This window comes from Macrobrachium rosenbergii, chromosome 25 (assembly GCF_040412425.1).
Source record: "Macrobrachium rosenbergii isolate ZJJX-2024 chromosome 25, ASM4041242v1, whole genome shotgun sequence".
In the NCBI taxonomy this organism is placed as follows: Eukaryota; Metazoa; Arthropoda; class Malacostraca; order Decapoda; family Palaemonidae; genus Macrobrachium; species Macrobrachium rosenbergii.
Window position 1 is genome coordinate 38162643 of NC_089765.1, and position 12997 is coordinate 38175639.

General features: G+C 34.6%; 1 long non-coding RNA gene across 1 annotated transcript; it reads right to left on the reverse strand.

The window, feature by feature from the left end:
• Positions 1 to 3170: 3170 nt before the first annotated feature.
• LOC136852572 (uncharacterized) lies at positions 3171 to 12776 on the reverse strand. The gene is made up of 2 exons (XR_010857186.1): positions 12221 to 12776; positions 3171 to 5103 (listed from the first exon to the last, which is right to left on the reverse strand). It is a non-coding gene; the product is annotated as an uncharacterized lncRNA (long non-coding RNA).
• Between the last annotated feature and the right edge of the window lie 221 nt (positions 12777 to 12997).

The following is a 12997-nucleotide window of genomic DNA, read 5'->3' on the forward strand; positions in this document are numbered from 1 at the left end:
CTTTCATTTATAAGTGTCATCAATATGTAGCTGCAAACATTTCTGTGGGTATTCTCTTTATTCCATTCCATAAACTTGAAATAAGGCATAATAGTGAGAACTCGTTGTTTTGGAACTTTCACATGACAACAAGAAAATCTTGAGATATACTCTTTGTAAATGATTTACCAATCGAACAATAATTCACTTTCTTTTCCTCTCTAACAAAGCAATGTCTAACTAAAGTACAAATCATAAAACGTATGATTGTTGAACCTTTCTCTGCATGAACATCGTGTGGGTTTCTTGTCTAAACATCACTAAACGCGTCCTTCAGTTTTTTTACAGCAATAACTTCTGTAACAAACAAAGAAGCCACTTACAACAACAACAACAACAACGATGATGATGATAATAATAACATTATTAAAAGGAAATTAGTTTGATAATAAGTAAACAACGCGCACACGTTCTTGTAGACGCCCTTGACGCTTTTACTTTATACTTACCTTGGGACTCTGCTTGCTTCTGTCCTTGACGCTTCTCAGTTCTTCCTTACCATTTAAGATTCCATCATAATTCACCCATTTCTTTTATTCTTACACTTTACACTCCATTTATTTGTAAACTTTCCACTTCTTATTTTACGCAAAGCCTGTAGGTCCCTCACTCACCCCTAACATTTACCTTCATCATTTACCCTTACCTTTTGACTTTCTCCATTTACCCCTTCCTCCGACAGCTTTATTATTATTAATTAATCTGTGACCTTCACAAAACTTCATTTACCGAACATTTATCTACCATAACCTTTACACACCTTCATTCATTCATATCATTTAAGATTACAGTTGTTCTTTCATCATTCAATTTAAGTTTTCTCCATTTATCCCTTGTACTTCTTCGCACCGAATGCCGGTGAACTTGAGAATGAGGACGGGGATACGCAGTAGTCTACCTATCCCTGGCCGCTGAAATCTCTGTCCTTCCGCTCCGTAATTACATACCTCTATTTCTAGTGAAAGGTAGCCATATCAAATGAGCGGATCTCGATTCCTTGCCAACTCTGATAGCCTTTACAACCGTTGTCTCTGTTACGATGCGTTTTTCTCTCGTCGCATTTCGTAATGAGCTACGCCGGTGTCTAAATAAGTCCCCAAAAAGAAGTGGCGCCTTATGTAAGGCCTGATTCTAGATATAATCATTTTCTTTTTTCAAACTAAATTAAAGAAACGTTACATAAACAATAATAAAAATAACGTCAAATTCGTGAGAAATATAAGAGGGAGGCCACTTTTGTGTCACGGTAAATTAGAAGAGAAGAGAGCCATGCAAGAGATAAAAAAAGAGAGAAAAAAGTAGAAAGCATGATGCAATTCACATTATAACGGTTCGACTACAATACAAAAATTAAAGTTAAAATGGAAGGTACTTCTACTGCACTAGAATACAGAATTTCCACCTTTGTTTGTTAACGGCCTTGATGTAATAATAAATCAAACAATGGTTAAAGAGATATTTAATCTTCTCGTCTATATATACATAAACGAGTATATATATATATATATATATATATATATATATATATATATATATATATATATATATATATATACATAAAGCTCATTCGATGGAATATACATCCTGGAGAATCAATTCAGATTCCACATCAATTACCTGGTCTCTGAACAATGTCGGTTAGTTACCTTGAATTGCAATTCCCTGTTGCTCCAACACTGATGGCTCTCAATCAAAGTCAAATCAGCATGCATGCATATATATATATATATATATATATATATATATATATATATATATATATGTAAAATTTACGTATATATAGTGTGTGAGTTAATTATGGAAAACCTGAAGTAATACCAATGTCAATATGCAATCAAGTCTGAAGATGAAGAGAATGTTTGTGGTCTTGAAGTACCAATGTACAGTAGAATGCGAACAGCACCACTTGGGAAGGTTTATTAATACACAAGATAAAACGAGAGTTTTAAGACAAAGAACACGGATTATGCATTACTACACAAGAAATATTTAAGCTGCCTCGAGGGGCAGACGGAGGAACAGTAAGATCGTTGCTGTACTGATGCAATGGGCAGAGAGTAAGGGAGGGTTTAAACACTAACTGCTTGAATGATACATCAAACAGTGCTACTTAAAAAGGTGTTTTATGCAAATTAGTACAAAAACTTAAAGAGAGATCAGATGGGCGAAGAATAATGAAATGAGTGCGAGAGAGGAAGAAACTATTTGAAATACAGGTGTAGGAAGAGTAGTAACTGGAAGTAAGTTATATGATTAAAAAGAAAAAATAACGAAACTGAAAGGAAAGTTAGAGAAAAATTATCACAAAGGGACATAATTTATAAGACATTACAAGTTTTGTGTGTGTGTGTGGGGGGGGGTTAAAGTTATTGAGATTAGCTTAGGCCAAAGTTTAGAGAGTAGAAAATCATTTTAGGTCGTCGGAGAATGAAGGTAAATTCTTACGGGCTTAACAGATGAGCTCCACAAATGACGATACAATAAACGAGAAGCTTTAACTATAGAGAGGAAAGATCAGCTCAAGACTATTTACACGAGTTTTGTGAAGGAGTGTTAGCAGCTGCATACGATAAATGTTAGAATTACTGGGCAAGGCTGCTTTAAAGAATTGTCATAAGAGGAAAATCATGGGCTTGGTTAAAATCAATTATCTAGTAATGGTAAAAAAAAATGTAGAAATGGTAGAAAAAAAGATTAAATAAAACCAGCTCCAATAATAAAAGGATAGTGTGACTATACACATACAATGGGACGCATCCAAGTACAAGAATGTATGGACGTAAAAATAGTGCAAAGATAAGGAAAAGGTAGGGTCCTGAAACCTACGAAAAAACTGTGGTGTACGAAAAAGCTAAGAATTATAGCGCATTCAGGACAGGGAAACTACTAGTCTTCTGTTTACTTACTTTGGTAATGAAACAGAAGGTTCTTGTACAAGGTTGCAACTTGAGGACTGAACAGTGGTATCTTTCTTTTCTAAAACTATCTGCTATCATGCATGCCATCATGCATGTACGTATGTATATACGCATGTGAGGACTCTTATATGAACTAACAGGGGTTTATAAACTACAAGGATAATCATGCCAAAATAGAGGAACTTTTTCGAAGGTTCAAATAAAAATAACTCGGCGTCATAGCTCCTTTTAATAATTTTACAAAAATATCAGGTAATATTTTACTAGGAAAACTATATAACATCTCCAGATACTATGGAAAAACTCTCTAATATTTTTGAGCAAAACAAAAGGATGTCAGGAAAGCAAATAAATTACACAGCATTTTTTTTTGTACAGGTAATAAGGACCGGTGGCTGAGTACTCGCATCTATACACACTCACTGGGATTTTAGCATATTTTTTTAAAACATTGAACAGTTTCCATTAACAGCAAGTGGCTCCAAAGAAAACATAACGCCAGTCACTGCCACATTCACATGTTAATTGATAAATCATGGATGAAACTTCATTCACCTAATCATCGAGACCATTAGCCGCACATCGAACCCCCAACACATTGCACTAGTATAACTCTCGCCCTTACTAAATATTAAGGCTCTAATTTTTTCAGGAACCCTTCTCTTCTAACTATAGAGTACTTACGAGGATTTTCTCTCCTCTACCCTCGTAATACTTCCGAATTATACACTTTTTTCCACCAGCCTTATTCTTTTCACTCCCGTTGGTACCAGGAATGGCAAATCATTGCATTTTTGCTACTTACTGTCACATGAAAGGATAAGACACGTAGAGATACGTAAAAGAAGTGGTAAAAGAGTTAGCATAGGTGAGAGGATGGATCAGTGTTTAGAAATCGTTGGGTCATGTAGAAGAACAGAGGACGATAGTTGGGGAAAAGGCTGTCTAATTCGGAAGCGCTAAAAGGCCACAGAAGATAAACACCTAAATCGCTTGATAAATGGTGTAAAGAAGGCATTTGAAAAGAAGATTCTTAATATCCAGGAACCACAAGGGTACTGGAAAGATAGAGGCCAATGGCGCAGTGTGTGTACGGGAAGTTCGACATGCTGCTGATGAGTTTTCCGTAGTGAATGAACCAACAATATCATCAAAGCTTTCTACCCAGGAGGTTCATCTATGTTACATGAGTTAATGTATGAATGTAGCAACGGTCGCCATAATGTTTCTTTTTTTATCTGGAGACACTTCCTGTTAGTGAAATGGTTTGTTTGTGCATATACATATATATATATATATATATATATATATATATATATATATATATATATATATATATATATATATATATATATATATATATATAAAAACCTAAGAACTAAAAATTCTCCATTTTAATCACGTGGGCAGTCTTTCTTTTACTGTCATAAACAGGACGACTTATGATCATCTATACTAACCAAAATCATTTTATTGGAAAGGGACATGTCCTTCACAGGTTGTATATGTAAGTCACAAACAAAGTGTATATCTGAGCTGAAAGGACTAGGGCGCACCAATAGAACATCAGCCTTTCACCTGCCGTCATCCAGGTGTACGTAGAACCTGGCTCCAGAACCCCCATAGGAACCAGTTCCTCTGATCCGAAGAACATTTTGTAATCTCTGAGTGCTCCCTAAGACATCAGTATCTTCAACTGAAGATCTTTCGAATGTCCGTCGTATGATGGCTCTCTCATTGTCAGTGCTTGAAAGATAAGAGGTTGTTCCAGGAAGATATGTCCAGTTAAACTTCTGGAAACCATATACTAGGATGAAGTCGTGATTTGTGCTAAAAAGGCATTGATGACGGTGCAAAATGGGATGACGCAGTACTGATGTGTGCTAAGATGACTGATGACAGTGCGGCAATCAAATTATGTTTAGAGTATTTTCTTGTCAACCTTGAGTAGAAAGACTAAAAACTAAATCCTCCAAATATACACCACGTGGTAAACTGGGTCAGATGAACAGAAATATCGGAACTTGCCATGTTTCTCTTCTTGCGGACATGTGGTTCGAGCCTCTGGTAGGTGGGGAAGTTTTACTAAGCAGTGATGTTGCACTGGCTGTCCAGGGTTTAAACCATTATATCCGTTTCTGCAGCTCTACGGAATATTCAGTATCTCAAAGACTAATTTAAAGTATCATAGTGGTTAAAATCCATCTTTACAAAAAGTGAAAAAGACTAAGTTCTGATCAGGTCTGATTCAGCATGAACTGAAAGCGTCATTTTCAAGAAAAATAAAAATGTATCTTCAATCAGTTCTCATGATTCAGCATCAACTGAATAGCGTCATTTTCATTAAAGTAAAAATATATCTTCATTTAATATTCACAAACAGATAAGATACACAAGCCACAAACACAAAAATTCTAAGCACGGCAAATGCAACCAAAAGAGCATATTATGAAAAAACGTAAATAAAAGATTTAGGTTCGTATTAGGGGAAGTGGGGGGGGGAGGGAGTTTGTTTGAAGGGAAAAGGGGAGGGTTACCTGGGTGGGAAGGGGAACTGAAAACAAAAATTGGCGGTGGGAAACTACAGCCACAAATAACAAAATCACGAGCTGTTACGAAAGGTCGGCATTGTCACCCGGGTTAAGAGCAAAATAGGAAACCGGCTAATCCATTTCACTTCTTAAAGGGGAAAAGGGGGAGACTGCCAGGTCTGCAACAGGTGCCTCGAACAGGTCAGAATTCTATCTGGGGTTTTTTGAAGGCTGGTCGAATAAAAACTTAATCTTTAGTCGGATTTTACATCTCCTTCGTTATTCTACTTTTAGTGCAGATTACTTTGGTAATATGACACTTAAAGGAGTAAGTACCTAATTTTAAAATATTGTTATATATATATATATATATATATATATATATATATATATATATATATATATATATATATATATATATATATATATATATATGCATATGTACACATAATATATACGTGTGTATATGTATATTTACATATATATATATATATATATATATATATATATATATATATATATATATATATATATATATATATATATATATATATATAACAAAAAACCATATGGACTCGATTTAAAAATAAAACTTCTTCTTCTTTTAAACATTTCTTCAAATTTCAAAGACCACCACTATGTCCAGAACAAGGAGAAATGTCTTAAATTATGCAAAATTTTTGAAAATATATGCACTAAAGTTATTTGTAATTTTTTTATCTTTTGATGAAGAAATGGATTGATTAACAGATCGCATGTACGTCTGTTTGTATAAAAAACATAAATGAATATATAGTATGTCACTGAAATACGGCTGCAGATATTAATGAACTCATAATACTACGAAGTCCTGAAAACATCTCGTTTCTCATTAACTGTTCCACATCTGCACATCTGCATCCGCTATGAATTCTTTTTTTTTTTGCCTACAGGAAACTAAGTGACTTAAGCATAACGGAGACAAGAAACAGTTACGGTATAATGTTCCAGTTTTCGGTAACTAAATTATACATCCTGCAATAGTAAAGTCCAACCAAGACTGAAGAAATATTCTACGTGAATCATAAGAAGAAAACTTACTGCCTTCAACATATTACTGTAGTTAGTTACTTCGTCTAAACGCCAGTTTATGACAACCGAGTCCAAAATTTGAGGCGAAGCAACAACAAGTAACACCACCGACCCCTAGATTTCATCTGAATCTTGCCAAGAGATCAACGGATTAGTGCAAGAGTTAAGAAGGTATAATCTAATTAATATACTTCCTTAATTGATATCCATTCGTAGTTATTCGAAGATCAGTTCGAAAATCGACAAATACAGCAATATCATTAAACTTCTGTCTCATTAAATTCTGAAAAAAATAATGTACTAAAGGGAAGGAGCTTGAAAATGGTATAACATAGGCCTATTTGAAGTTACATAGAACATATATATATATATATATATATATATATATATATATATATATATATATATATATATATATATATATATATATATATATATATATATATATATATATATATATATATATATATATATATATATATATATATATATATATATATTGAGTCACGAAAATATGGAACGTGATGAATATATAAATAAGGACAAAATCCACGGAGGAATGAGAAACAATGGAGTGCTGCGAGGTCTTTCGACTGTCGTCCTCACAGCACTCCAGTTTTTCTCTTTCCTTCGTGGATTTTGTCTTTATATATATATGTATATATATATATTATATAATGAATTTCCACACAAAATACCATGTATATATAATAAATAAATAACTAACTAAATACATAAATAAATAAATAAATAAATATATATATATATATATATATATATATATATATATATATATATATATATATATATATATATATATATATATATATATACATATGCACACACATATATAGAAGCCCAAGCTAAACAAAATGAACAGAGAAAGGAATGAAATGGAGAGGTCAATGATGTCGGAATCAAGGGGCATTCTACTCCCATTACCGTAAAACCCCGGCCGGCCTTGAAGTAAAGAAGTCATTATTTTCCATTTTCTTCAGTTGCTTTTAGTAACACGCCTTGGGAATTGCGAAAAAATTCCGTGCATTGCAGGAAAAGAAAAGCCAGTTTCTCTTAGGAATCATTATAAAAACATTTGAAAGTAGATTTATTTCGTTTCATAATTACATATATCATTCAGGTGTGCTAATTCGAGGTTAATAACAACTACATTGCAATGGTCTTTTAGTAAGCATGAAAAGAGCAAATAGAAAACTACTCCTTGGCATTTCATTTTGTCTCTTTCATTCCCTTGCTTTGGCAATAGCGCCTCCTTAGTACGGCACTCTGAAAACAGAATAAAATTACCATAACAATTATACCTTTTTGAGAGAGAGAGAGAGAGAGAGAGAGAGAGAGAGAGAGAGAGAGAGAGAGAGAGAGAATACTTCCATAGTCTACACAGCAATTACAATAGAAAAGAATTACAATTTGCTCCCGTGCTTGAGTAAAAAAAAAATAATTCAAGAATTGTGAAAAAAATTTCATCTTTATTTCATCTCTCTGAGCAGAAGCCTGCGGCAGAGTAAACAGAATTCGAACAATGACAAAACGAACACAATACCGAAATTGAACAGATTCTGGAGACTCATCAGTACCTTCTCCATACCTTCCTTTTCAATATAGTTTCGCTTATTAGTATTGTTGTCTACTGTAAACAGCAAGTTCTCTAACAAGGGTCCACATTATTGGCCTGAAAGTAACTAAAATATACTGAAAACACTAGCTAAAAGTGCACTGCTCTGCATACTAACCAGTGCTTTGGATATTCTAGAATCTAGAACAATAGATTGGACGAAATGTTTCCATGATGTAAAACGCTTCCAGATTTCTAATTTTGCAACATCTCTCCGCAAACAACAAAAATAAAACTACAAATAAGCGTAAATCAATAGAGAATTTTGCAACACGACTTTTGCAGAGCAAAATTAATCATATCTGCAACATTTTTATACCTGTCAATTCGGAAGACGCTTAACTATCTCTATCCACCGAGTGTAGTGAAAAATCCCCTTCCAAGGCTGCTCTCTCTCTCTCTCTCTCTCTCTCTCTCTCTCTCTCTCTCTCTCTCTCTCTCTCTCTCTCTCTCTCTCTCTCTCTCTCTATATATATATATATATATATATATATATATTTCTTTTTTATCTTTTGTCTGTGTGTGTGTGTGTATGCTCGATAAAATGTATATATACTTGAAGCTTAATTGCATCTTTACCACTAATAATATTTTCCTTCACCAGGGATTTTACATGATATCAGTCTTTTACTTATTTTACTATTATTCTCCATTCTTCAGATAAGAAATTGTCTGCAATCAAACTGGTGCACGGGTATCAAATAATATGCAGGGATTAAAATTAAGTCGAAAATTACGTTCCTAACTATCTTGAAGCAATTTAATTTTTGTCTTGTGTATTTCAATTTGCAGAAAAAGGATTTTACAAAAGAAAGGAAGAGAGCAAGAATTTATATATAAAAGAAACCTTAACCAAAGGTTTATCTTCATGCCAGGAGCAAAATTATAATATTTAGAATTTTCATACGTTTTCAGTTTTCCAGTTTCAAATGATGGTGAGCCGTCTTGCTTCATGGTTTCGAAGAGCAAGTTTGTGTTTGTGACATAAATAAGAGGATGGTGAATGGAATGTGGAGTGCCTAGAGTTTAAAGACTATACAGTGTTTGTTAAGGATAGTAAAAAAAAAAGCTGGAAACTGGTTTGAGTGTTCATACCATGAGAAAAATGAGAGAGATGAAACGCCTGCATGAGTGAAGCGTTGAAGATGAAAGAAGGAAGAGGCTGAGCTATATAAAAGTAATGGATATTGGTAGAAAGAGGCGATGGGGTGAATCGCAAGAGGTTTGGAGGAGAACAGGAGTGTCGATGGAAGCAAAAGCTGGGATGCAGGAGCAACTGTTGACCCAGCTCTACCTCACGAAACTGAAGTTTAATGAAGAATAAAACGAAAAACAAAAGAGTAAAACAGAATCAGAAGGGTTACAAGAAAGAAGTGTGCATAATATATGATCTTTGGGATCAGTGATCAGATTTATGAAGTAAGTGCGTAAGTGCCTTTTTATTTAATATGCAAGAATAAAAAAAACCGGTTGGTGAAAGGGTATATAATGAAGAGAATGAAAAACAATTGGTTGATGAAAGTTTCAATAATTAGGAAGTCTCCGAAGTGTTGGAATGGAAGGTTTTTCATATCCAAGATGTAAGAAAGTGTAAACGAGATACAGGTGAGCGTAGCAGTGTGTGCTAGGAAACTGAGGCACTGCTCATAGGCAATCTGCGTACATATATGAAATGGCTGAGGCTGTGAACAGTTTTCCTGTTCTGAGTGTTCTTCCTTGATCCTGCAGGTCATGGAGAAACCAGCTACTGGTGAATATCCACAGCAGTGTGCATGAACGGCAAAATTGCTGACAACACATTAGTACTTTTGCAACTGCATCGAACTTATAGCAATTATGTCATGTTGCTCGACGCAGACACAGACACACACGTATACACGACACACACACACACATTTTTATATAACGTATTAATTTATTGCTGTATGTATGTGAATATATATTCAGCCGAGGCCTCTGGAAAAATATAAGAATGAAGTACCAAGCGCTTTCGTGTTATTTCAAAACATTCAAAGTGTTTACACGTTATACTCATGTATACAATATATATATATATATATATATATATATATATATATATATATATATATATATATATATATATATATAAAAACGAAAAAATTAAATTCTTTTCTACAACAGATCTGATGAAAGACTGAATTCCTCGATGTATGTTATGTAAAAATTAACTAGCCATCTCCAAGTGCATTTCTTTCATAATTTCAATTGACACTTCCATGGCTTTGAAATCTCAACATTCTAGTGCCTTTCCGCAGTGCTTTTACTTTATTTGAGGTAAACATGCCGAAAATAATTTTGCTTCCGTGCCCGAGAGCAAGCACATTTCTTATGGAATTACAAACTCTGTCAAGTCATCACAGTCTTTTCTAAACAGATTGAAGCATGTGTGAAAAGACCGACTGATTGCGTGATTTAACATTTAAACTGATCATAACAATTATAGGTTAAGTTAGGTAACTTTGTGTTGGCTGGAGAGAGAGAGAGAGAGAGAGAGAGAGAGCCAACAGCAACCAAAGTTCTCTAGAATTTGCTTGCTTCGTGAACATATTAATTCCACCTCTGTTGCTCGATTGATATCAGAACACTTTCCTCTTTCGTAAAACAACTTGATCGTCACTAACACACACACACACACGACGCCGAACTTTGTGAAGGAAAGGAAAGGTAACTTAGGGCCACTGAAGTCATTAGGATTTCCTGGTAAAATCCCAGTATAAGATTCTAATGATCTAGAGTCATGAGAGCCCCCTAAAACTTCCAAAGGGCCAGATGCCTAATAATTTTTGACTTGCCCAAACTAATATGATGGTGGTATATTAAGAAAGTAGAACGCTCCATTCACTGCTCAAGGTTTTTCAACAAATCAACGAAATCTAGCCACTTTTGGAAAGTACAATAAATTTAGAAGCAGACAATATATTTGCCTTTTTATGCCTATAGGAGAAGAAACCACACTAAACTGTACACTATCAATGACACAAACCGCGCTCACTTAAAAATAACAACGCATGTAAGTAACGTTTATGTACATAAAAGTCTGTGAATACTTTCACGTATGGGTAAGAATAGAAATAAGTTCCCCGCAAATTGGATATCAGTACCACAAAAGAGTTAAAAGAGAAATAGGGCCGATCTCCAGAAAGATAAGGTTCAGACGATGCAAGACTTATATCAGGAGTTAGGTGGATCGATTAATTTTTTATGCATGGGGAAAATTCATGCAGACATTATTGGAGATCAAGGACATTTAATCATGAGGTTGTTCCAGGTTCTTGCACTTAAACCCTCCCCCTCCCTTTCTCTCTCTCTCTCTCTCTCTCTCTCTCTCTCTCTCTCTCTCTCTCTCTCTCTCTCTCTCTATATATATATATATATATATATATATATATATATATATATATATATATATATATATATATATATATATATATATATATACATATATAGTGTGTGTGTGTGTATGATGATGAAAAATATGAAAAGAAACAGGTGAGTCAACAAAGCCCAGCAGGAACAGTATTAAAAGAGGCTTTGAATTATGGTACTGTTAAAATTAATGTTTATTTAAAATACATTTTAAATATTTTCTTTGAGAATAAGAAGACATGGAAAGTTAACCAAATCATTTAATAAACGACACAGTCACAGTAAATATAAATTATTGCTACGGCTCAAGATAGGAAAGTATTTATAGGGAGAGAAATTGTTTTAAATTGGTAAAAACTTTCGCACACATGAACACACACTCCCTCTCCCTCTCTCTCTAACACACTCAAAATTTTACAGAGTAGTTGACATCCAAACAGGATGAACATCCACTAACTCTTTTTAACAACAAATAAGCCAGTGTGACACCCCTATGCACACAAACGCACGCGCATACACGCACACAAAATGGCTCCTGGACACCCCCTCTACACACAGCAGCGGCAAATCGCGGGTTAAGAAGGGGGAGGCAGGGACCGGGAATGATGGTGTCACACATTTCGTAATCACATTATATCTACCCTTGACAGATGCCGACGACAGCCCTCGAGGAGACAGGGAAAGATGGCGGGACGGAGAGAGACAGCTGCTGACAGCCGTTATAGGAACCACAAGAGGTGAAAGAAGAACAAAACGAGGGACTTGACTGAGTAGTATCTTTTTCGGAGCGGGGGACCCCAATGCCAAGGTTGCTAGAATAGCTCTCTTCTTCTCAGAGTGCCAAGAAGTGCCAGGCAGAGGAGAAATATGCAAGGCGGTGAGGTGAGGTGGTCGAGAGATTTGACTATTCCCCCACGGACGATGTTATTCTATGCTTTGCATCCAACTAAGAAAGATCAGTTTCATAATCTTCCCCAGAATTGTTGTTAAAATATGACCTAATCCTTCCATGAGACTGGGGATTACAGCTTGAAAATTGTAGAAATTAATGATGCTTGAATATGGTAAACGAATACTAGTTCATGCGAGCGATATTCAACAGAAGCTTAGGAAATAGGTTTAATACCCTTTCAATGGGTGCGTACTGGCTTGTGTATGGAAGTGTGTTTGTAAATGTGTCTATATGTATTATTATACAGTGTGCTATATAATCATTTTTTCTGTAAACACCTGTTCCCCATAAAAATGACTAGATTTGCATGCATGATTGTTTAATCAATGGTTTAATCGTATTCTGACATAATAATTATTATTCACAGCAATTATTTAAGTAAATGTGTTTGCATTGCCAGCAATCATGTTTGTGAAAGAAGATAATACAATTTCCTACTTTGCCATAGTCGTTTTAAACACACACA